Consider the following 24,921-nt stretch of genomic DNA (forward strand, 5'->3'; position numbering starts at 1 on the left):
GCAAACCTCCAGGACATCTCCGCCGTCCACATCGCTGGGAAAGACAACATCACGGCAGACTTCCTCAGCAGGGAAAGTCTAGACCCAGGAGAATGGAGGCTGTCGTCCGCAGCCTTCCAATTGATAGTGAATCGGTGGGGGACACCGGACATGGACCTTCTGGCAAATAGATCCAACACCCAAATATCCAGATACTTCAGCCTCAGGCAGGAACCGCAGTCCCAAGGGATCGATGCCCTGGTACAGACCTGGCCACCGGGGACTCTACTTTACGCCTTCCCGCCATAGCCCCTATTGGACGCGATCATTCACAAGATACAGCTACACAAGGGACTAGTTCTTCTGGTGGCTCTGGATTGGCCAAGAATACCCTGGTACACAGACATGAGAAGACTGCTGGCAGGGAACCTTCTACCCCTGCCCCCACACAGGGACCTGCTACAACAAGGTCCGATCCTCCACGAGGACCCAGCTCAATTCTCTTATGGTTTGGCCATTGAGAGGGCCCGCCTGAGAGAGAGCGGATACTCGGGGGCGGTAATCAACACTCTCCTCCGAGCACGCACGTTCTCCACATCGTTAATGTACACAAGGATCTGGAGAGTATTTGAAGCCTGATGCGAAGACCACAACATCAAGCCATGCTCATTTAAAGTTCCTGTGATCCTGGAATTCTTACAGAATGTACTACAGACGGGCCCGTCCCTCAACTCCATCAAGGTACAAGTGGCCACATTGTCGTGCTACGGCTCCAAGAGTGAGGGCAACAGCATAGCCTCTCACCCGGATGTGTCACGCTTCCTGAAAGGAGTCAAACACATTCGCCCACCACTAAAGTGGCCGGTACCTCTGTGGAATCTCAATCTCGTTTTGGATTTCCTAGCGGGAACCGCCTTCAGACCCCTCCGAGGCCTGTCCCTCCACCTCTTAACCTTAAAGACAGTGTTCTTGCTGGCAGTGTGTTCAGCCCGCTGCATCTCGGAACTACAAGCACTGTCCTGCCGTGAGCCATTCCTCAGGCTCACCCCGGGGTCCATCTACGCACGGTTCCCTCCTTCCTCCCCAAAGTGGTCTCACACTTCCACCTCAGCCAGACCATCTCGCTACCAACGACAGATGGCTTGAAGAGTTTGGAAGAAGCCCGTAGTCTACATCACCTCAGCATCGGCAGACTCCTATCCAGATACCTGGAAATGTTGGAACCCGTACGAAGAACGGACCACGTTTTCGTCCATCACAGCGGAAAGAGACAAGGGGAAGCAGCCTCGCGGGCAACCATCGCCCGCTGGATCAAGGAAGTCATCAAGGCGGCCTACGTAGAAGCTGGCAAGCCACCACCTCTACAGGTCAAGGCCCATTCTACCAGAGCCCAGGCAGTATCCTGGGCAGAAACTAGAATGCTGTCACCTGCTGAGATCTGCAGGGTGGCTACACGGTCCTCCATCCATACGTTCTCCAGATTCTACCATCTGGACATTCAGGCTTGGGAGGACACGGCATTTGCAAGAGCAATACTAAGTGGGCCACAGGCAGCCTCCCACCCGGTTCAGGAGTAGCTTTTATACATCCCATTGGTCCTGAGTTCATCTGCTACACGCTAGGAAATGGAGAAATTACTTACCTGATAATTTCGTTTTCCTTAGTGTAGACAGATGGACTCGGCATCCCACCCTTGGCTGCTGTTACGCATGGTCTTTCAAATGATTCAAAGGTAAGCCATGTTTTCATTTACCTAGGGCATCTACTCTGCCGGGTGTCTATGCTTTCCGGTTGAGTACACTGACGGTCTCCAGCTATAGTCAACCAACCAGTTCAAGTTAATCAAGTTTGAACGTTTAACCAAGTTATGAAGTTATTCAAGTTAACCAAATTATTAAGTTAATCAATCAGTCAGTCACACATATATCCACAATGCTTTTCGAGGAGAATACTGAAGAGCTGCACTTCCTGCAGGGTTATATGTACTAGGGGCTGACGTCAGATTGAAATCTGATCCGTCTCCAACTGCTAACAGGAGTACACTATACCCATTGGTCCTGAGTCCATCTGTCTACACTAAGGAAAATGAAATTATCAGGTAAGTAATTTCTCCATTCTACATCCATGCCAATTTGGATTCCATGTGAATCAAAGTACTGAGACATTGCTCTTTTCAGTTTTCAACTTTATTCTCAGAGAATTGGATAATGGTAATGCAGTGGGTAACAATTTTTCTTGATGTGTCTTCTGCCTTTGACATGGTTTCCCACAGTGTTCCAAAGGGAAATAGGTGTCTGAAGAAAAGTCTTTTCATGATTCCAATCCTATCCCCATGCAAGGAAACAGCAGGTGAGCTTTAATAACTCATCTTCGAACAGGTTTGTTAATAAATATGGAGTTTCACAGGGATCTGTTTTGGCAGTGACTCTTCAACATCTATATGAGACCTCTTTCCACTTTACTGGAAAGCTGCGTTCCTTTGTTTCAAATTTATGCTGATATTAAGAAACATAAGAAACATAAGAAACATATTCAGCTGTACTTTCCCAGCGAAAGGCAACTTGAACTGTGTTTTGCAGGAAATAAGGTTAATCTGTGGCTGTGTAGTCATCACATGATTCCAGATCTCTCCAAAATTGAAGCTCTTTGGTTTTCAAGGAAGTGTGGCTATTTACTAAATCAGAACATTAGTAAAATTTCTCTTTTGGGTGCCTCTGGCTTAAAAAACATTACCAAAAACCTAGGTTTTTTGTTTGATAGCAGGTCTAGGCCTCGGATTCAGCATATTATTGAATAAGGTTTATATAAGCTTCATATATTGTGCCATCATGTTTGAATGTTTCTGATTTTTGCACTATTGTGTATTCATTTCTGCTTACTACCCTTGACTATTGTAACTCTTTTTTTTATTGGAATTTCCCACTTCCATCTAAAGGCACCTTAAGTGCTACAGAATTCTGCTGCATGACAGATTTTAGGATGTCAACAATGGGATCACTTGCGTCCGCTTTTACAAGCATTAAATTGGCTGACCATTTCTCAGAGTTCAATTTAAAGTTTTGGTCTTGGTTTTCAAGGCATTTAAAGGAACAAGTCCTTCCTATCTTTCTGCTCTTTTGCACCTCTCTTATGTTCTTATGTACCGTTTATAGCGTTGCGTTCTTCTAATAAAAGTATTGCTGACTATTCCAACAGTTCATGATGCACACTTGACTGAAACCAGACAAAGGTCTTTCATTTTTATTGGACCTTTACTCTGGAATGCTTTGCCAGAGGCTCTTTGGTCTATGGCTGATATTCTAATGTTTTGTAAGCATTTGAAAGTTCACCTATTTAAGCCTTTGGCAGCAATTAAGCTGATGATATATGGCAGTTGAAGGTGATGTGCAGTGCTTGATAGCTTGCTATGTATGGCTGATCCATGTTTATTGTTTATATTGTTTTATTTGTTTTTCTGATAGCTGTATATTTTAAATTGTAATTCGCTTAACACTTTTTGTTATAGTCGAAACATAAATATTTTAAATACATAAATTTAGAATCATGAGCTTCTCTTGAAAAAAGCAGATCATAAAAGATCAGAGTTTAGAGAGAATGAGGGCACAAATTCCCCCTCAAAGAATAGTTCTAAATAGAGAAACATGGCACTTCAGGGCAAGGAGAGAGAAATCACTGCACCAAAAAAACAAATAGGCCATCGGAGCCGTATTTTAAAAGAGCATCCTGCCAATAAATCTGCATAGAAAACTCCATCAGCACCATGCTTGGTGCCGTGCTCTTCTTCAGAGCCATGTTCCTCAACTCCATATCCAACAGTTGTGAAGGTAGCAACATTGGAGCTAAAGTTTCTGGCACAAAAAAAAATGAAGTACCAAGTATTTGAAGAAAAAGGAAAATACCTCTACATTTACCTTAGTGCCTGAGTCAAACACCTCATCGGGAAAGGCCCTTCCAACATACTCAGTGCTTCTGTTACCTGAGGCCTTTAGAACATGTAGAAGGATTTTAACACCTATAGGTCAGATGCAGCTAAACAATCCTCTTCTGGTTCTGGAGAAATTTGCTTCAGAACTATCAGAGCTATCTTCTGTTACTCCATATCAAAGAAATATATAGCAAGAACTATCACAATCTTTGCTTCAAGACAAAAATTAATAGTAAAGGATTCTCCGTTTGTAATTACTGATTATGAAGACTCAGACTAAAACCATTCAGACTCTTTTCCAATAGATGAAGAATTATTCAAATTAGTACTAGATCCATTGCCAGAGCCTCAGAGGAGCAATATCCCTCCTGAGGGACATGACTTACCCAGTTTTCTCACAGAAGAATGTTCAGTTTCATCTTGAAGGATCTGTACAACATGAAGATGATTTCCTGGAAGTTCTAAAATGTATACAACCTCAAAATAAGTAAATAAAAGCAGTTCCTGTAAATAAGGCTTTGCAGGATCTGCAATCCAGAATTTGGAAAAATCTGCACACAGTACTTCTAGTGGCAAAAAACTTAGACATAAAGTATAGGGTATTACAATATCCAGGCCACAGGAAGGTTAAGTTCCCATAGGACTCCCTTGTGGTAAATTATATAGAACCACCAAATAGAATGTCATACTATACAATTATAGACATAAGAGACCTTCATATAACAGAGCTACGAAATTGCCAAATCAATGTGGCAGTTCCCAACCAAACAGGTCTGTCATTACAGCGTTTAGAAAAAGATCTAAGTGTTAATTATAGGTCTCATAAAAAGTTTAATAGAAATTTCCAAACAATATTTGTGAAACATTTTTTAAAACTTTTCTTAATTGCAAATAAAAAAACAAAAAAAGCTCAGCATCACTTATCTTGTAAGTTCAACAAACATGTCCATACAGCGAATCCACTGACTTCAAAATACAGCGCTTATACTGTATAGCTAAACACATTTTTTTTGTATTTGTTTGTATCATTATGCAATCCTTGTTTTGTCTTATTTTGTAATGTGTTTTAATTGATTGTGTATGTGTATCCTTGCTTCCGTGCTTGTATCATTGTAATCCACCCTGAACTTTGGAGGGCACGGGCTAAAACAATTTATTTTAGCTGTTAATTCTTTTATGATTGTTATTTTCATTACTTTTATGTATTTTTTTGAAATATTAACCGCTGTGAAGGCTATGCTGAGACAACGGTATATAAATGATAGATAAACCTTAAAATAAATAAATAAATAAATGGAAGTTTGCTGAACTTATAAGTACTGCCTTTTCACGCTTTATTTGCAATTAAGGAAAGTTGATGAAAAAGTTCCACAAATATTTTTAGAAGTTTCTATTAGACAGTTTTTTATGAGACCTATGAATAAAACTTAAGAGATTTTTCTAAACCCCGTAGTGATGAATCTGGTTGGGAAGTACGTGCAGGTGGACGGTGTGGAGTCTTGGCATCAGCACGCTGATGACACTGTGGCCAGCACCCACCTACCTTGAGCCCTTGCTTAAATCTCTACACATGCTGATGGGGTGTGCTGCTGACACAGCCTTTGGTGGTGCCCAGGCATCGAAGGCACCACCGGCTTATCCAGTGGTTATCCCCAATTCCACGGAAGGGGAAGCTCCTCCACAGATGAGGGTGGCCTCTGGGCCCAGGCCAATATGGCTAGTTCCATCGATTTCCCATACCGTTGGCCGGGGGCTGAGTGCCATGGGGCTTGTTGCCTGTTGATGACAGTGATGACGATGTCCCTTATCTCACCCCTGGTGGGATGATGACTTGGATGCTTCTGACACAGATGCATTGGATGGTCTCCCCTTGAACCTTTCTCCTCCATCTGATTGAAGGAAGTCTCCTCCCAGGAGACCTCTCCTTTCAGGGTTTTTAGGTGGATGATGAAAGTCATACCCTTTCAGTTTAGAGACTGTGGAGGATACCCAGCATAAGGTGCTGGATATTCTCCAGTTTGTGGAACCTCCCAAAGAAATTGTGGCAGTCCAGTACACAAGATCCTTGTGGAGCTGCTGATGAGGATGTGGGAACACCTCTCCGTGCCTCCAGTTAACAGGAAGGTGGACACAGTTTATGTTCTCTAAAAGACTTTCAGATTCGATAGGTGTCAGCTGCCACACTAATCTCTGGTCATCGAATCTGCTTTCAAGAAAGCTAAGTGCCTTTGGTCCTATTCATTGGAGTCCCTGGAAAAGGATCCATGAGGCCATGGATACTCTAGGGAGGAAGGTCTTTCAAAGAGCTATGCTTACTGCCCGCATAGCAGCTTACCAGCTTTATATGGGCCAGTGTATGCAGGACATTTTGAAGCAGGTACAGGAGGTTGCTGAGCAGCTGCCTCAACAACAGCAGAATACATTCCAGTCACTAGTGCCCAGTGACCTGTTGCAGATCTTAGTATCATCTGCAAATAGACAAACTTTACCTTCTGTGCCTTCTGAATGTAGCTTACAAAGATATTGAACAGAACTGGTCCCAAAACCAATCCCTTTACTTTCCACTTAACACTGTTCTCTCTTCAGTGTAGGTTCCATTTACCATTACACGCTGTCTCCTGTCAATCAACCATGAGTCCCCTCAAATTTTTGTTTTTACATCCGAACACCTGCATGGCATGTACCTATTACTCTAATTTTTCTGTAAAGCTCTTATATTTTGTCATAAAGTAGCTTCGCTGCCTTAGCAGCACCCAAGCAGTGTTTTTCAGTTTTACTTTAAAGGGGAGGAGAAAAAGGTTTCTTCTTTAGGATATCTGGCAAGAGGACAGCCACTATGAGTGGTTTTAAGGACTGTATTTGTGGTGGGGAAAAAAGTCCATTACTGACAGACATGACTTGTGCTGCTGCCTGGGTTGGACCATGACTATGGCGGTAATACCTGTAGTCTCACTAACCCACCTATAGATATGGCTCCTGCAGTGTGGCCTCTGATCCCAATGGGACCAGCTTCTTCAACCTCTGACAACCAGAGTGGACATTTTATAGGCAATGAAACCAGAACTGTGCTAGTGAAATAGACCCCCTGCACCCTTCAGGAGGGAGCACCACTCCATCTACTTCCTCACTAAGAGGCCAATGGAATACAGTGCGCTCAGCCTGACCCGCACAATTTTACGCTCAGAAATTAATGCCTGCCCAGTTCTGGAGTGCAGATCTCCTGTAGTCTTTTCCACCAATTCCACTGATAGCCAGAATGGTGCACAAGGTACTCAAAGACAGCCCCATCTCATCCTCATAGCTCCAGCATGGCCCAGACAAGTTTGGTTTCCATATCTGGTACAGCTGTCCAGCAATCCATCCTTCCTGCCCTCAACTTGATGGTTTGGATGTTGAGCACTCAGTAATCACCGAATTATCCTTACCCAAGGAGGCAGAGGACATTAAAATGTCTGCCAGGAAATCAACTAGGACAGCCTACAGTTTTTAAATGCAAACTGTTCTCCACATGGTATCAACATAGTTCTTTGGATCCATTCTTTTTTTATTGTAATACTTTTATTAGGTATAGAACAAGCACAAATTATACCAACTTCAAATGTAATACAGTCAGATACAGAGAAATTCCAACTGATAATTATAAATACATAAAAAGCAAGTTAACTTCGAACACCTCTGTAGTAATGAAATGATACTGTGTGAAGGTTTACCTTGATCTCCACCCAACTTTTTAACTTTACTCCTTACTTCCCCCCCCCCCCCCCCCTTCCCCATACTCCCCTAAGGCTAACAGGTCTGGTAAAATAAAGAAAAAGAAGAAGAAATAAAAAGAAAAGAAAAGATACGGAGCAATGTACATTCCTAGTAGGCTTAACTCTGCCGTTAACACAGTGTCTTATTTGCCAACATATGAAAATTATAAGTTACCTTACAATTGTCCTGCAGGATGAAGATATTCCGTAAAAGGGTACCAAATAGCTTTACATTTAGAACATGCTTGTGCAGATTCTCCCCGAAAATGCATTGTTTCTAGTAAATAGACATCTGCCAGTGCAGTCATCCAATTTTCCACAGAAGGACCTATTAGTTGTATCCAATACAGTAAAATTGTTTTCAAGGCTATTACACAACCTTTAATAAGGAGCTCAAGGTGTTTGGAGGAACAACCCAGGTCTCAAGGTGTGACTCCCAATATACAAAAAGCAGGGGACCAGATATCAGTGGTAATTAACATTTTCTCAAAATATGACTTTATTGAAGCCCAAAATGTTTTAATCTTGTCACAGTCCCATAAATAATGAGAGCAAAGCTTTGTTAATTCCTCACATCTCAAGCAGCAGTCTGAAGCTGTAATATGCGCTGCGTACGCCCGACTAGGCCAAAATATTAAACGATACTTTATCTTGATGTGTACTTCCCGAAGAGAAAGCCCTTTCAAGGATTTCATCACTAATTTGGCACTGTTTTCCAAATGCGATTTGGTTAAGGTTACCTTAAATTCTGAAGACCATTTAGGAAGCTTAGGAAATTCTGAAGACCATATAGGAAGCTTAGGAAAACTGGAGTTACTGTGTACAGATTGTAAAAATTTGCAATTTAGACATGGATATAAAAGGTGAAAACCATAAAGAATGTAATCGTTGAAAAGGACAATTGGTTATAGAATTCCAGCCCCCTAATAAGACCATCTTAATATAGCTGCGAATTTGCAGATAAAAGAAATACTCTCCATCTTGAAATGAATAGGTACCCATACAATAAGCAAATTAATGTGGTTCACCCGTTCTTATATCCACAAATGATATCATTGAGAGATCATTTGGCTTGATTATATGTAGTAGTCTACTACCTAAGCTGGCACTAAACTGTGGGTTCCCCTCCTTTGGAAAGTACAAAGAAAAATATCTTGATAAACAAAGGGGAGAGCTGATTTTCCACCAAGCCCATATCATAGCTTTAAACAGTATTAATTGAGTGAAGTCCATACCAATTTCATGGGTATTTGCATGTAAAAAATATTTGAGACTTAATGGGAACAGAGAGGCATTTTCCAGGTCTGTTTCTGAACCCTTCGTAATTGGTCGAATCCAGTCTCCTAATATGAGCATTAGGCAGGGCAAATTGTATGTATGTAAATCAGCAAAACCAAGGCCCCCGGCTTCTTTCGGAGCAATAATGTTGGCGAATTTCATCCGTGCACGGCGGTCCTGCCAAATGAAAGCAGCGAAGTTGCGCTGTATGCTCCTAAGGTCATTTTTAGTGAGAATAAATGGCACCATTTTTAACTTATATAGCAACTTGGGTAACAGAATCATCTTCACTAAGGCCATTCTGCCTAATAAGGGTAATGGAAGACCAGTCCAACTGGTCAAGGTCTTTTTAAAATCCACTATAAGTGGAGGGATGTTAAGCAAGTACCAGCTATCTGGGGGTCAGTGAATTTTAATACCCAAATATTTGATGGAGTCTTTTGCCCAGCTGTGGGGAAAGTCTGCCCAATTTGTTTGTAAGGTCCCTGATATGTCTATGGCTTCGGATTTTAAAAGGTTCAATATCAGACTGGAAAAGCTCCCAAAAATGTTTATAGTGTCCAGAACCTTTGGAAGTGAGGATTGTGCATGGGATAATACCATAAGCATATCATCAGTAAAAAAAAAAATCATTTTCAGTTCTCCATTTCTTATGTTCACTCCTGTTATTGTTTTATCTCCAAACAAAGTGTGTAAAAGGGGCTCTAGCAAAAGAATATATAATAAAGGGGATAATGGGCATCCCTGCCTGATGCCTCTTTGAAGAGAGAACATAAAAGATGCTTGATCGTTAACTCGAATAAATGCTTTGGGATTTTTATCTAATAGGCTAATAGCCTGAAATATGGGACCCTCAAAACCAAAAACCTGGAGCACCCTCAGCAGATAAGGCCATTCAACACGATCGAATGCCTTCTCCGCGTCGAAGCTTACTAAGAGTTGGATACATTCTTATGCGAGCCCAAAGAGTTACTGAGTTCTTGCTGCTTCAGGTCTTAGCACCTCATCAGTAAACGTATATCTCAGTTCCATAGCACCTTATCATACTCAAGTCAAGAGGATGCCAATCTCCACTCATCAGTTTCCAAGTTCATGAAAAGGTTATGGTATACTAAACTTCCAGTTGTGAGACTACCTGTTCCATGGGACCTAAACGTAGCTCTGGCACAACCAGTGAAGCCGCTGTTTGAACCATTGGAATTGGCTTTACTCAAGTTTCTAACATGGAATGTAATATTCCTTGTAGCAGTAATGTGAATCAGAAGTCAATGAACTTTGTTTCATTATCCTCTTTATATGCAATTCTTCTATAAGAGGGTAGTACTCTGTACTTACCTGACGTTTCTACCAAAAGTAGTATCTGCTTTCCATGTTAATCAAACCATCATGCTAACTTGTGTTCTTCCCAAGGCCACTGCACTTGTATGTGAGAGAGCTCTTCGTACTTTAGACTGTAAAAAGGCCTTAGCTTATTACAAATGGAAAACAGCCTCATTGTCAGGCTTTGCAATTACTCATGCTCCTAACAGACACTGGGCGTAGCAGTGGCTAAATGTACATTGTCCAGTTATCTAGCAGACTGTATTGTGCACTGCATGTGCTAACAGGCCTATAAGTTACAGATACCATCAAGGCTATTTAGGATAGAGAAGACTATCATCCTGCTGTCCTAGGAGAAACACCTGTTAGAGGTAAGCAATTCTGCTTTATCTCACAACTGCAGAACAGGTCTTTTATGCAGAAAATCAGACAAGGTGATTAACTCTTTCTGCTGTCTCAAGAAATGTGACTGTTGTATAATATGAGCCGTCATATAGTGGAATGAAGCTTGTGATGGAGTTTTTTCTCAATGTAAGGCTCTGCTATACACAGCTTTGTTTTTATGCTTTTGGAGCTTATTAATGTCTAAATTATGGACATAGTGAAGTAGAGCACCTTTGGTTTTGGATATGTACTGGGATGTTGTCATTTCCAGCGTTTTCATACGTCGTAATAAACATTTAATTTGGATTTTGGATCAAGTGATCTTCAACAGCTTCTTATTAAAAAAAAAAAAAAATGAGAATGAAGATTTGAGCTAGTCACTACAGCCCTCCATAATTAGAGGTGTGGCATTGTATTGCGCTCACATTTTTGCTTTGTGTTGGTGATCCAGCTTTGATCATATCTGTCTGTATGAGTACCTGATGTGTGAAATTAACTAATTTGATGCTTCTCTGGATTGCTTTTTCAAAGCATTTTATTTTATTTCATCTCATTTCATTACTTTTTCTTTTACGATTATTTTTGAACTTTAGCAAGCTTACTGGTTTCGCTTTTGTTGAATGGAGGTAGTTGATAGCCAATGCTTCTCCATGGTTGATGAAGCAGTTCCTTTAATCAAGCAAGCTTTTATTTTATTTTTTTTTTTTTTGTGGGATCAGTCTGTTGCTTAAATCCGTATGTTGTGGGGTGTATATTCATGGTGGGATGTCATTTGGGTTAATGATGTTTTTGATTGCATGGTGACAATTTGAAAATTTGAATATTTTATACAATGAACATCAGAGGGGGTTCTTCCATGGACACATCTTTCTGGTTGATCACATAAGACATGGGGGAGTATAGCCAAAGGATGGAGTTTCCTTGCAGCATCAGAAACTTGTTGGGGCTGTTTTTGATAATATAATGAGGCGTGTGTATGTTTGCTGTATCTGTATTTATAGAGGGGTTTAAGATACTGGGAGAAGAGGAAGAGGAAATGCATAGAGCCATGGTGGGTATTTATACTTTTAGGAAATGGGATGCTCCTTTGTTGCAGTAAATGGGTGCTTGTTACATAACTCTTTGGTATTCCTAGGCTGGTGGACATAGGGAGATGCATTATTTGCTTTCTGGCTGGAAAAAGAAGAATATGGTAGTCAACGCTAGTTGGTAATATAGATAATGTGATCATTGCCACATTGAATATGGATGCCATACATTCACCTGTAAAATGCACAGAAACACTTATTCTTGAGAGGGGGAAGCAAAAACCCAACTTTCCTATCTGCAAGAAACCCATTTGACTGATACTGAGCATTGAAAATAAAAAAAAAAATGGACTGGGCAGGTCTGTGTAACTGTGCATCGTACTCTAGGAAACAGTGTGATGTGGCAGTTTTGATATATGACTTTCCTGTTTTTTTTAAAGAAAACCTTCAAAGCTGATTGGATTTTTCTTGTGCTGGGAACCCTTTATGGGATTAACTACTTGCTGGGGAACAATTATGCACACAATTTTTTATTCACAATGAACTGATTACTAAAATACTAGGATTTACTGATTACAAACTATTTCTTGGAAGTGACTCTAACACTGTAGTCATTAATAGAGAAGATTGTAAGCTATCTAAGACTCCCAAAATACAAGGTCAACAGAGGGGGTAAATCTAGTTATCCAAGAACTGGGCCTGCTAGTTGTTTGGAGAAGCTTGTACCAAGATGAATAAGATTAAACACTTTTTCCCAATCCCCTCAAGAGTTACTCTAGGATAGATTATTTATGTAAGAGGATATTTTCCTAGTGATGCATTCTACTACTTTTAGGCACTATTACTTTCTTAGATAATGCCCTGGCTTTCCTTTCTCTGAAATTGGGAAAACATGTCAGTAGAGCATTTAGCTGGAGGATGAATCTGGGCCACTTTTTTGACTAGCTTTTTGCACTGTTGTGAGGGGAAAACGGTCAGAATAAGCAGAGCTCAATAATACACCTGGGCTAATTTTCACTTTCTTGTGGGAAGCAGATAAAGCTGTGATACGGGATGAGGTGATGGATTATACAGCCAAAGAGAGAGAGAACCTGAGAGATGTTTAAATTATTAGATTGTCTCAAATTTAATTAGATCAGAAGAAAGCATACTTTACTGCTCTGTCTAATGAACCAAATGGAGGAAACAAAGGCTATTCTAAACCAGCTACTTCATTAAAAGCAATGCAGTCCTTGAAATATTACAAATTTCTGTTTATAAAGTTGGCAACAAGGCAGGCAAGATGTTAGCATGCCTGGTGAAAGGAATAAAACAGAAATCTTTCATAACAGACCTTAAGAATAAACAAGGTACATTAACCAACAACACTGAGGAAATTCTGGAAAGTGTCCAGACTTATTATAGGGAGCTGAATGATAGGAGAGAGATGGATGTTGAAGTCTGTGATGACTAAATTAGGTCTAGAGCAATTAGCTAAATTAAATAAGCCCATTATGGATACAGAAACATTTAAAGCTCTAAGTAAATTAACATTTGAAAAAGATTCAGGCATGGATTAGGTCCTGGATTTTTACAGGATTTTGCATTTCCATGTATTTGCTAAAAAATGTATGATCATGCATTTTAAATCGCCAAACTTCTCTCTATTTTCCGGCGAGGTGCTTGTCAGAAAAATATATATGATATAGAACAACAAAAACCTCTATTTTCCACCAAGATTGTGTGCCAACTTAAATTTTTGTTTTTTCAAATGACCTCATATGTAGGCTGATGGTAATGCAATTACTGCACATTCACTTTTGCCAAAATGTACGAGGCTTAGGTATAATCATTGGTCATTCAAAATATTTTATATGCGTGCATGCACCTTTAGTGAACATAGAAAGTCTCTATTTCAGTATTTTTAAATGCATTAATTGCAATATTCCAGCTACTTAGCTCATCATGAAGAAACACTTGTCATGGTTCCTTGAGGTATTAATCAGACTGCCCGACACGGTCCGTGTTTCGATGTGTACATCTTCTTCATGGGGCCATCTATGAAAAAGATAGTTGTACAAGCCTTTTATATAAACAGTATTAAGTCTTAAAATTCTCACCAATCTGCACCAACGGAATACTAACAGTTAATCTATGTCCAGCGTCTTTCTCCCCATCCTCCGGTAATGTGTTTCTTCAACCGGTTTGACCGCGCTTCAGCGCCATTTTTAAAGGGGTAAACTGACCAATGCCGCTACAGTACGTCAGGGTTCCATTGACTTCAGAGAATACACATACCTTGAATAATTCACAACATAGAGTACCATTCTATAGCAGCATTGAGACCCTCTGGATGTATGCAATTCAACTGAAAAATCCATCATTGTTCTTGTCGATTAAGTAACATTTGTGGATCACCCCCCCCTACTAGTGATAGAAATTTTTTCTATAACCCTCCACTTTAGATCCACAAATTCATGGGACAGCAACACACAGTGCGCTACTATAGGTGCCTGCATTTTCCGTGTATTAAGACAGCTACGATGTTCTGTCAATCTTGTTCTGATAGATCTCTTAGTTCTACCCACATAGTACTTGTCACAGGGGCATACGATGAGATAAATGACACGTGTAGATGTACAAGTAGTTTCCTGTTTAGCATTGTAAATATTACCTTTTTTATCAATCCACGAAGGACCCGCCATAGTCTGTGTACACATGGAACAAGATTGACAAGGCCAATGGCCATTCCTCTGTGAATACATTAGCGGAACCTCCGAACATAGAAAGGAGTGTGTTAACATATCCTTTAAATTTCTGCCATGACTGCTGCATTGGTCAGTTTACCCCTTTAAAAATGGCGCTGAAGTGCGGTCAAACCGGTTGAAGAAACACATTACCGGAGGACGGGGAGAAAGACGCTGGACATAGATTAACTGTTAGTATTCCGTTGGTGCAGATTGGTGAGAATTTTAAGACTTAATACTGTTTATATGAAAGGCTTGTGCAACTATCTTTTTTATAGATGGCCCCATGAAGAAGATGTACACATCGAAACACGGACCATGTCGGGCAGTCTGATTAATACCTCAGGGCACCATGACAAGTGTTTCTTCACGATGAGCTAAGTAGCTGGAATATTGCAATTAATGCATTTAAAAATACTGAAATAGAGACTTTCTATGTTCACTAAAGGTGCATGAACGCATATAAAATATTTTGAATGACCAATGATTATACCTAAGCCTCGTACATTTTGGCAAAAGTGAATGTGCAGTAATTGCACTACCATCAGCCTACATATGAGGTCATTTAAAAAAACAAAAATTTAAGTTGGCACACATTCTTGGTGATCATGCATTTTGTCATCATTTTTACACATGAGAAATGAACCAGGCAATTATTCTAGTGCTGCCAAAGGAGGGTAAAGATCTTGGGGAGACTATTTGTCAGAATTCTTTATTTAATGTTAGAAAAATCTTATCTGTTTTTTGCTTTTTTTAAGTAATCCTTGAATAAGTGGCACCAGATCAAACTGGTTTCATAGTGGTTGGATATAGGGTTAATAATCATAAGTTATTGGATGAGTTACCGTATGTTCTTTGCAAGCAGGATAAGGAAGGAATTGTTCTTTGTAGATTCTAAGAAGGCCTTTGACAAGGTAATTTGATGATATATGTTATGGATCTTAACCTAAATTGGGCATTGAAGGTCCCTTAGTGGATTGGATAAAGCATTTTTATTGTTTTCCCCGGGCAAGACTCTGTCAATGGGAATATATCTTTAGAGTTTGAACTCAAGGATGGAATGAGGCATGGATGTCCTTTATCTCCCATACTCTTTATTTTGAGTCTGGAACCTTTAGCAATCAATTGAGAGAGCCAGAACTCAATACAAGACATAAATGTGGGATATCAAATAATGAAAATTTGCATGTTTGCATATAAGATGTTCTTTGAAGGCAATGCAAAACAGCAATTTGAAGCATATTACAGATATTCCCTGAATTTGAGTCTTTTGCAGGCTCAAGTCTGAAACTATGTCTTTGTCTCTCCTTAATGAAAAATTGGCAAGGTTACTTCCATTTAAATTGACAACCAACAAGTTGAAATATCTAGTGACTGGGATACCCCATGATTTGTCCAACCTTTATAACGTAAATTTTAAGGTTCTACTTGAGGGAGTTAATTAAATATATTGTATGAATTACTTATATCTTTACTAAGTAGATGTGTACTTTTCTAAATTATTCTGTTTCTAAAATTGTATAGGTTACAGATGCTACCTTGCTGGTTATCGCAAACATGCTTAGTTTCTTTGAAATTGATGATTGCCAGATTTTTATGGTGAGGAAAGATATCCCGGATGAGCGATGAGAAGCAAAGAATTGGAGAGTATAGAAGTATCTAGCATCAGGCTATGTGATGTCACCTGCCAGATGCGAAGCATATGGGAGTGGATAATGAGAGAGTATAAATATGGTATCTCCAATTTAATAGAAAGTATAATGTTGTTTTCACTTTTGAGGAAGATCTATCTGATAGATGTTAATTACCTATGGTTACCAGGGATAATTTATTGCTTGGCCTTATAATTTTTGCATGGAGACAGTTTCATAGGGATTGGGGATTGGAAGCTCAGACATTTTTGTTTCTTCCAGGCAACCTGTTTTGCTTGGTTCAGTCCCTTAATTGTGGATATAATTAATTTGCCTTTGCAAGAGAGTTGTTCACCAGAATCACTACAGATGGTTTGTGTCAGGCTAGTATTGAAATGGGAACAAGAAACATAGGTGATTTGGTTAATTTATAGGCCTATATCTAACCTGCTTAGTCTTGCAAAAATTATACATAAATGTGCTCTGTGACAGCTAAGTTACTATGTAAATGGCAATGATGTGATTTGAACCAGTTAGGGCAAATACCTAATATTGGCACTGAAACATTAACATCTGTTCTAGTATATTAAGAGAACAGGATAGAGGGAATTCTGCCGTCGTTATGCTTTTGAATATATCCTCTACATACTGTCATACAGGATTCTATTACATAGATTGTCTGGCATAGGGATAGGCGAAATGGTATTAGAGTGGTTTTCTTCCTACCTGTCTGATAGATCGTTTTAAGTAATGACCAGTGGGGAAACCTTAGAACATAAGAGCTTGGATACAGGAGTACAGAATGGATCAGCCTTATCTATGATCCTAGTCAACTTGTATTTAGCCCTTCTAGGGAAATGGATTATCATTTGGAATAGCCTATAAATTTTATGCAAATGATATCCTGGTAGTTGAGACAGTTAAAATAACATTTGAATAAATGGTAAATTGCTTGAAAAGAGTAGAGGAATGAATAGGTAAGAATGAACTAGTATTAAATTTGACAAAGACAGAAATAATATGGGTAAGCCAAATTGAAGCATTTGTAAATGTCCCTCCATTTGAGTATAATGGGAACAAACTTCCTTTCACATCAGAAGCCCGAAATTTTGTAGTTATAATAGACTCTAAATTGATGTTTAAAACTCAGACCGTACTACAAAAAGGCAAGTTGAGGATGGTGATACAAGGGTTGGTGCTATCAGCACTAGATTACTACAATTCCATATGTGGGGTTATCTAAAAAGCATTTCAAAGTACTTCAGAGGGTGCAGAATGTCCCAGCACAATTAAGCACAAGTTTTAGATGAAAAGAGCATATAATGCCTACTTTGATATGCTTCATTAGTTGTTGACATACAGAGTGAAATTTAAAAAAAATGATTATATTTAAAACATCGAATATTTGAAAGAAGTATTAGTACCTTTTACACCGATGTGGCAATTGTAGACCTCTGTTCAAGAACAGCTGGTAGAACAGAGCTTCCCAAACTGTGGGTCGGGACCCCAAACGGGGTCACACAACCTCCAGCCGGGGTCACAAGGGCAGTCCTCTCCAGACATTACCAGCAGCAGAAGCAGTGGAAATCAGCATGGGATCTTTGAGCTAGCATGTACTCTCAGGTCCTGCAATGCTCCCGACCTCATTTGAGTTTCCACTTTAACAGGAAGCCATGTGTGAGGAGGGACTGGGGCCACTGCTGGGCCTGTGAGCTTTTACTGGCTCACAGATCCTGTGCTGACTTTCATTACTAATGCTGCTGCCAGTTGCAGTTCAGCATCAGCCATTGAGGAAGCCATTGCAGTGTGCGCTCAAATCTGTGCAGGTTGTCACTTCTTCTCTATCCTCTCCCATCACTAAACTTACCTAAGAGAAAAATGTTGCTCCTGCCATCAGCCTGCCCTCTCTTCCCACTAACTGTCATCCACTTATCGCCTGAGGCCCAAAGGAAAATGTTGCTGCCAATCCTAGTCAAGAGGATGTTTGGATGGGGGCTGTTTGAAGGGAGGGATCAGATACAGGAAGGGTTTGAGGGTTGGATCAGTGGGAGAGGGATTGGCTGTGAGAGGGGGGCGATGCAAGAGAGGAGCTAGGGGTAAGAGTATCAACTGTGGGGGGGGGGGATGAGAAAAGAGAAGAAGGGTTACGGATGATCAATTGGGGTTACAAAAATGGCTTGGAGGTGAGAAGTTCAGTGGGGAGGATGTAAAAAGCTGGAGTGGGTGAACGAGAGGCTAGACTGGGAAGGGGCGAGGAACTGGAGGATGTAAGAGGGGATCAGCTGGAGGGGCAGAGCTTGAGAAGCCCTCTGGAGGGGGATGGAGGTTGAGAGAGGGGATCAGTTGGAGTGCAGGAATGGTGAGTGGAGGGATTGTTGGAGGTGAACTACACCCTCGCTAATTAGGTTTGGTTGTCCTCTGGGGTTGTGTGAATTTTCAAGTGCTAAAATGGGGTCACATTGGCTAAAGGTTTGGGAAGCCCTGTGGTAGAACTATCACTAAAGGACTGTTATTTGCAGAAGGTGCATTCCAGAGCATTTTCAGTCTTTGGCCACAGGTTTTGGAACAGCCTTCCATTATCCCTTAGATTAGAACCACACATTAAAAAATTCTGGAAAGAGTTGGAAACACTGTTGTTCATGCAGGTTAACACCAATGTGTTATAAGATTAGTGCTTTGCAAGAGATGGGGAAAACTGGATTGAGGAAATTTTTCAGTATTTTTACCAGTTGTATCTTTGTTTAGATGTTATTTGTACTGTATATTTGTTCAAATTGATTTACATTTTATATTGTAATCTGCTTTGTACAACATTTGTTGGGAAAGGTGGAATATAAATTGTTAAAATAGTTTTGTTAGATTGGCATAATACGGGCCATTTTTAAAAAAAAAACCATTTTATAGATAACTCAGAATGTATTCTAAGCTTTATGCAATTACAACATGAATATTATATTCATACACATTTTTTCACATAACTGTATATTAGATACTACATTTTTTTCTCTGGGTTTAAATTCTGATAAGATTCTGACAGGCCCGGTGCGACTGGGTTTGCATACTGTGCATTTGCACGGACCGTGGTGGAGCTCATCCTGCCATGGCCTGATGATAACAGGAGACCATGTGTGTGAGCTTTGAATGTATGTGTGAATGAGTGAGAGCTTGTATATGTGTGTGTGTGTGTGTGTGTGTGTGAGACTGTCAGTGCCTATGTGAGTGTCTGTGTGAAACCCTGTGTGTCTGTGAATATGTCTGTGTGAGAGCTTGCATGTTTGTGTATGTTTTGTGCTTGTGAGAGCCTATGTGTCACACAAGGCTCTCACAGCCACATACATACACAATGTATCGGTGAGGGAGAGGCAAACCTGTCTGTTAGAGAGAGGGAGTGTGTGATGGAATGAATGTATTATTGTGCATATGTGTGAGAGAGAAGATAAAATTTGTATGGACCTACTTCCCTCAATTCATGACAATCTCAGGGTGACTGGAAATCAGATCCCAGGTATGGAGAGCAGTTTTTTAAATCCTTATTGGTTTTAATTATTGGGTGTAATTTGATGATTCTGTTTTTTTGAAATATTTACTTTTTGGGGTGGGAATAGAACATTTTTAATTGGATTTTTTATTCATCAGATTTTTTTGAAATATTTTTTTGGTGTTTGACAGATTTTTTTTATATTCTATTCATTAGCTGGTTTGAAATATTCTTTTTATGACTGACTTTACTATTATGATTAATGTTTATATTTCTTGATTTTATTTAATGTTTTATTAAGAATGATAATGTTTCTATTTTTCCATTGTTGCTCTGAATATAGAGGCTGGCTTGTTGTGGGTTCTAGTTCAGTTCTTCTCACCAAGTTTCTGTTTATACTTTCTGATCTCTTTATTCTGTATTGGGTGAGGGTCTCTCTGTGTTCTCCATATGTAACCGAGGTGAGGTATTTTGCTAGCATGTAATTTCTGTGTAGGGATCTAGAGCAGCCTGGTTTCCTAATTAGAGCTTTTATTGGTGTTCTAGGGCCTGGTGTTAATATGTGCAGGGTTGCAAGGTGTTAGGGTTGTTTTGGTATGGGAGGTTTACTATATTGTAATGGTAATTCTGTTTATTCATGGCTTTCTGAGGGCTAAGCTCACATCCAATACGCATTACAAAAAGTCTCATTCCATAGGAGCTCCAAGTGTCTTTTTTTTGTAGAGTTTTCTGGGTGGCATCACAGGAGTACATGTAATATAATATGCATGTTGTAAGTGATATTTTTGCCTCAGAAGACTGTACTCTTGACTGTTCTTTTTCATGTAAAATTTGTTATAAATGCATAATTTAATTGTGTGTGTCTGTAAAGGATGTGGGGGTGTGTGAGGTGGCTTGTGTGCAAGGCTGTAAGATTTGCCTAGGATACCTAATTCACTTCCTTATCTATGGATTTGGGGAGTTTGTCAGTTCTTAAAGCCCAGCTCCATCCTGCAATCTATATTTTTATTTGATAGGCCTGGGACAGGCACTGAATGAATCGGGGGGGGGGGGGAGCACTGTAACTTTTCACAAAGGGAAGGAAAAAAACTAACACCGGCCCTGGATTCTGAAAGAACTGAAAATCAAGGAAGACATGGAATAAGGAGGTGGGGAGAAGAACTCTAACTGACAATGGTATGCTTTCTGTAGACTTAATTTAAAACTGGATTCTCTAGCAGAGCTAGCCATTGACTGGCAGTGAGAATTAGGGATCTACTCTGCAGCTGGATAATGTGAGGAATATGTTCACAGAAGCACACACATTGCTAGTTGATACTGGACTCAAAGAAATGCAATGTTCTATCAAATTTTGGAAAGGCCGCGTGTGCAAAAACATTCTTTTGTGCAACTTTTTATAAGCTGAATGCAAATTTGTGCGTTATGAGCCCATGTAATGCAATTAGTGTTGGGATTTCTTGTGTACACTGTTGTGCCATGTGCGCAAGTTTCATGACTTGAGCACATGTGCACAACTTAGAAGGAACAGCGATCCCTGCTACGTGGACAATGTTAAAAGAAAATGAACGAGGCCAGCAGATAAGGATATCATAATTTTTTTTACCATGTCATAAAAATGTTATGTTCTGGAGTGATGATATTTCAGCTCTGGTAAAAAGTATAGGATTAACTTTGCCCTTTCAGGATTAGATCCTGCTACTGGGTGATCTAAGTTCTCTAATGTATTTTGCAGATGTGGATAGAGGAGATTGCACCTTCATTTGCTCTGTGGCAGGCAGGAGCAGATGTCAGCTTTGATGCAGATAGAGCAACTTGATGTACATTTCTTTTTTCTCAGGATACCTAAGGATTATGTTATCTGCCTGAAGCTCATTTTATGATATGTTACCTTCCTGAGGATAGAAAGACAGCTCTGAATGACCTAGAGTATGCCAAATCCTGGTGGAACTTTGCATGGGTCTTTTTTTTACCCTGTGCAAGGGGGGGGGAGGCTGTTGTGACTGGTGTGAGTGGGTACGAGTATTGGGGTGTATCAGTGCAGAAAGGATAGGGGAGCTGTTGGAGAGAAACATGCTGGGGTGTAAAAACTGAAGAAAATTGTTTCCAGTATGATGTAGCCGTTTGTCTTACGTATATTCTTTATTTGTCAAGGAGTGTTCATACTATGGCTGTTTTTCTTTTTATATTGGGGACCATATTCAAACAGTACTTAGCTGGATAAGTCCAGTAAGAACAATAAGGATAAAGTTTAAGAGACTCTCTGAGCTGTTGCCTTCACCCTCACAAATGTTAAATTCATTCTACTGTTCTTCAGAAGTCTCTTTCAGATTGGGGGGGGGGGGGGGCACAGACATCCCTTGTAGACCTCTTCACTTCACTGCAAAATCACAAACTGACCCTTTATTGCTCAAACAGACTAGCAATCAAATCCTATGCTTGGGATGTATGCCTCACCCTGTGAAACAGAATTGTTATATATGCTTTTCCTCCAGTTCCTCTGATTTCAAAGGCTATTGAAATTATGAAAGAATGAAAGGCAAATGATACTCGTAGCTTCATTTTGGCCTTGGCAGATATGGTTTCCGTGGCTAAAAAGATTGATGGTAGCTCTGCCAGTTTGCCTTTCAATCTTTCCAGATATAATGTAGTAAATGACAGCACATAAAGACAAAAAGGCCCATCCAGTCTGCCCAGTTGAGTTTCATCCTCTTTCTAACACGATTTCAAGGTTCTCTCCTTCATCCCAATATTTAGTCTCTGGCTCTCATGGTGTGGATATTAAAGGCGAAGTAGCCATGGCTTTACTGTTTTCTTCAGAGGTGAAACAAATTATTTTAGCAGCAAACCCCCCCCCACTTCCCCCAGCTACTAGGTATTCCTCTAACTTTTAAACGGACAAGATTTTCTTTGGGGTATACTTCAGTTAATGAAGATTCATCTAATTGTACAAGCCATCTTTACTCTAATATCTTTTACATCCGAGTCGGGCTTGAAAAACTCTATCAGAATTCATTTTAGTGTAATCGTTGCATATCACTGACCTCCATAAGGCTTACCCTTATCTCACCTCCCATAGTAATCAAATTTATAAAGGGCTTGTTCCATTTGAATCCTCCAACTGGAACTCCTATACTTCAATAGGACCTTTAATATAGTTCTTTCCCAAATAATGAAGTCTCCATTTGAGCCCTTGGCAACTAAAATCAAACGGCTACCTTGGAAACTTTTATTCTTTGTAGCAATAATGTCAGCATGCAGGATAAGCAAACTTCAAGTGTTAATTGACTGCTGTCTATTTAGTCAAATATTTCAAAAGAAAGTTTCTTTGAGAACTTTGTGAAACTATGTAACTTGGTTACACAGTTTCACTTGACCCAATCAATTAATCCCCGAATGTGTTTTATTTTATTTATTTATTTATTTATTTATTTTTACAAAGCCTTACTCATCCACTGCTGAATAAATTTTTCAAACTTTTAACTGCAGAAGGGCTTATTTATTTAAAATTTATAAACATCTATCAACATTACTAGGTGTCCTATATAACACATTTATAAAATATACATTTAAAACCAAATCAATATGGGCTTTGCTGTTATATTTAGACCTTTCTTACATATAGGGACTTCCGTACGGTGTTGCAGGCCCTCATTTCACCAAAGCTGGACTATTGTAATGCCCTTCTGTTGGGAGTTCCAAATTCAATTCTCCGCCCTTTGCAATTATTACAAAACGCAGCAGCGCTTTTATTAACCAATAAGAGGAAATACGATCATATATCACCTGTTTTGAAAGAACTCCATTGGTTACCAATTCAGTTAAGAATCCAATATAAATGTCTTTTACTTATTCATAAAACAGTTTATGGTAATAACTCCAAATGGCTGAATGCATCACTTCGGATTCACACCCCTGCCCGCAATTTAAGATCTTTGGGGAAAGCATTGCTTACAATTCCATCACCAAAAATAGCACATTTGAGCTCAGTCAGAGAAAGGACTTTGTCCCTGGCTGGCCCAAAAATCTGGAATGCACTACCATTAGATATTAGAACAGAAATAAGCATTCAAAAGTTTAAAAAAACTGATAAAGACTTGGCTATTCGAGCAGGCTTTTAATGAAGCAAACGGAGCCATTTGAGCAGACATGTAATGAAGTAACGGAGATATTAGTTGACTATCTACAGTTTTAAGATATTATTTAATAAGTTTTTAGTATTTAGTTGTACTAAAGGGTTTTAAATACAGAAATTAGGAAAGGGCAGGGTAGTAACCTATGAGCTGAGGAATGTAATTGGGAGTTTGAAGACTTATGGATAGCACTGGTAAAGAAATTAGGTATAGAATTGTGTAGAATTACGCTATTGTATTAATTTTATTATTTTATTTCTATTTTATGTATCATTTTATTTTATTTGATTGTGAGTTAACTGAAATGCATTGGATGTATTGTTAACAGACTTGTTATCTTTTGAGGAAGGTCGGTATATAAAAATGTGCAAATAAATAAATAAACAGGGCAAAGCTTTTAGAAAATCTTAGAACATAAGGTTGCCAAAATGGGTCAGACCAAAGGTCCATTAAACCCAGGATCCCATTTCCTATCATGGCCAATCCAGGTCACAAGTACTTAGCAGGATCTCAAACGGTAGATAGATGCCATGCTGCTTATCCCAGAGATAAGCAATGAATTCTTGCAATTTCACCTATTCTTTTCTTTCAGCAAGCCAGTTAAAATGAGCTGTTCAATTTGTGAAACTATGAATAGTGGCAGTAGACACACTAGTTAGCCAGCAGGAGACAGGTAGGTTGTTCTGTCAGCTGAGGGTGAATGCTTCAGGCTAATGGAATAGCTACATTAGGAAGTATATGGACACAGCTGGTTTTCTTTTTCTTATCCTGACTGTCTACTTATTTTATAAGTCACTACCAGAGTAACAAATGAAAAATGTCAAAAGTATTATCACTGAGACTCTAGTAGATTAGTCTTCCAAAAGGAGTGCTTCTCAACCCAGTCCTTGGGGCACACCTAGCCATTCAGGTTTTCAGGATATTCACAATGAATATGCATGAGAGAGGTCTGCATTCAAAGTTTGCATGCACTGCTTCCTGCAGATTTACAAACAGTTATTTCAATCCACACTAGCCAGGAATCTAAAATCACTGGCTAGATTAAATAGAAATTTCAAAACATGCAACAACAGAAGGAATATAGTAGAAAATAGAATGCTGGCAAGAACTCAGTCTATATTATGGCTAGCAAATTAAAAATTAAACTTCTCTGGTCACAAGCACAGGTATTTGTGTCTCTGGAGATCCCATGCTACTAGTGCAGGCAACTCCTAAAATGATGTGCATACCTCTGTTGCTCAAAGTAACTATACTATTGAAACAGAGGACTCGGCAAACTATAATGCCAAT

The 24,921-nt window shown here is 39.5% G+C and overlaps 1 protein-coding gene across 7 annotated transcripts in view; it reads left to right on the forward strand.

Moving 5' to 3' along the window:
• Window positions 1–24,921, forward strand: part of ASAP2 (ArfGAP with SH3 domain, ankyrin repeat and PH domain 2) — a 413,895-nt gene that overhangs the window by 139,344 nt on the left and 249,630 nt on the right. The window lies entirely within an intron of this gene.

This window comes from Rhinatrema bivittatum, chromosome 3, assembly GCF_901001135.1.
Source record: "Rhinatrema bivittatum chromosome 3, aRhiBiv1.1, whole genome shotgun sequence".
Classification (NCBI taxonomy): domain Eukaryota; kingdom Metazoa; phylum Chordata; class Amphibia; order Gymnophiona; family Rhinatrematidae; genus Rhinatrema; species Rhinatrema bivittatum.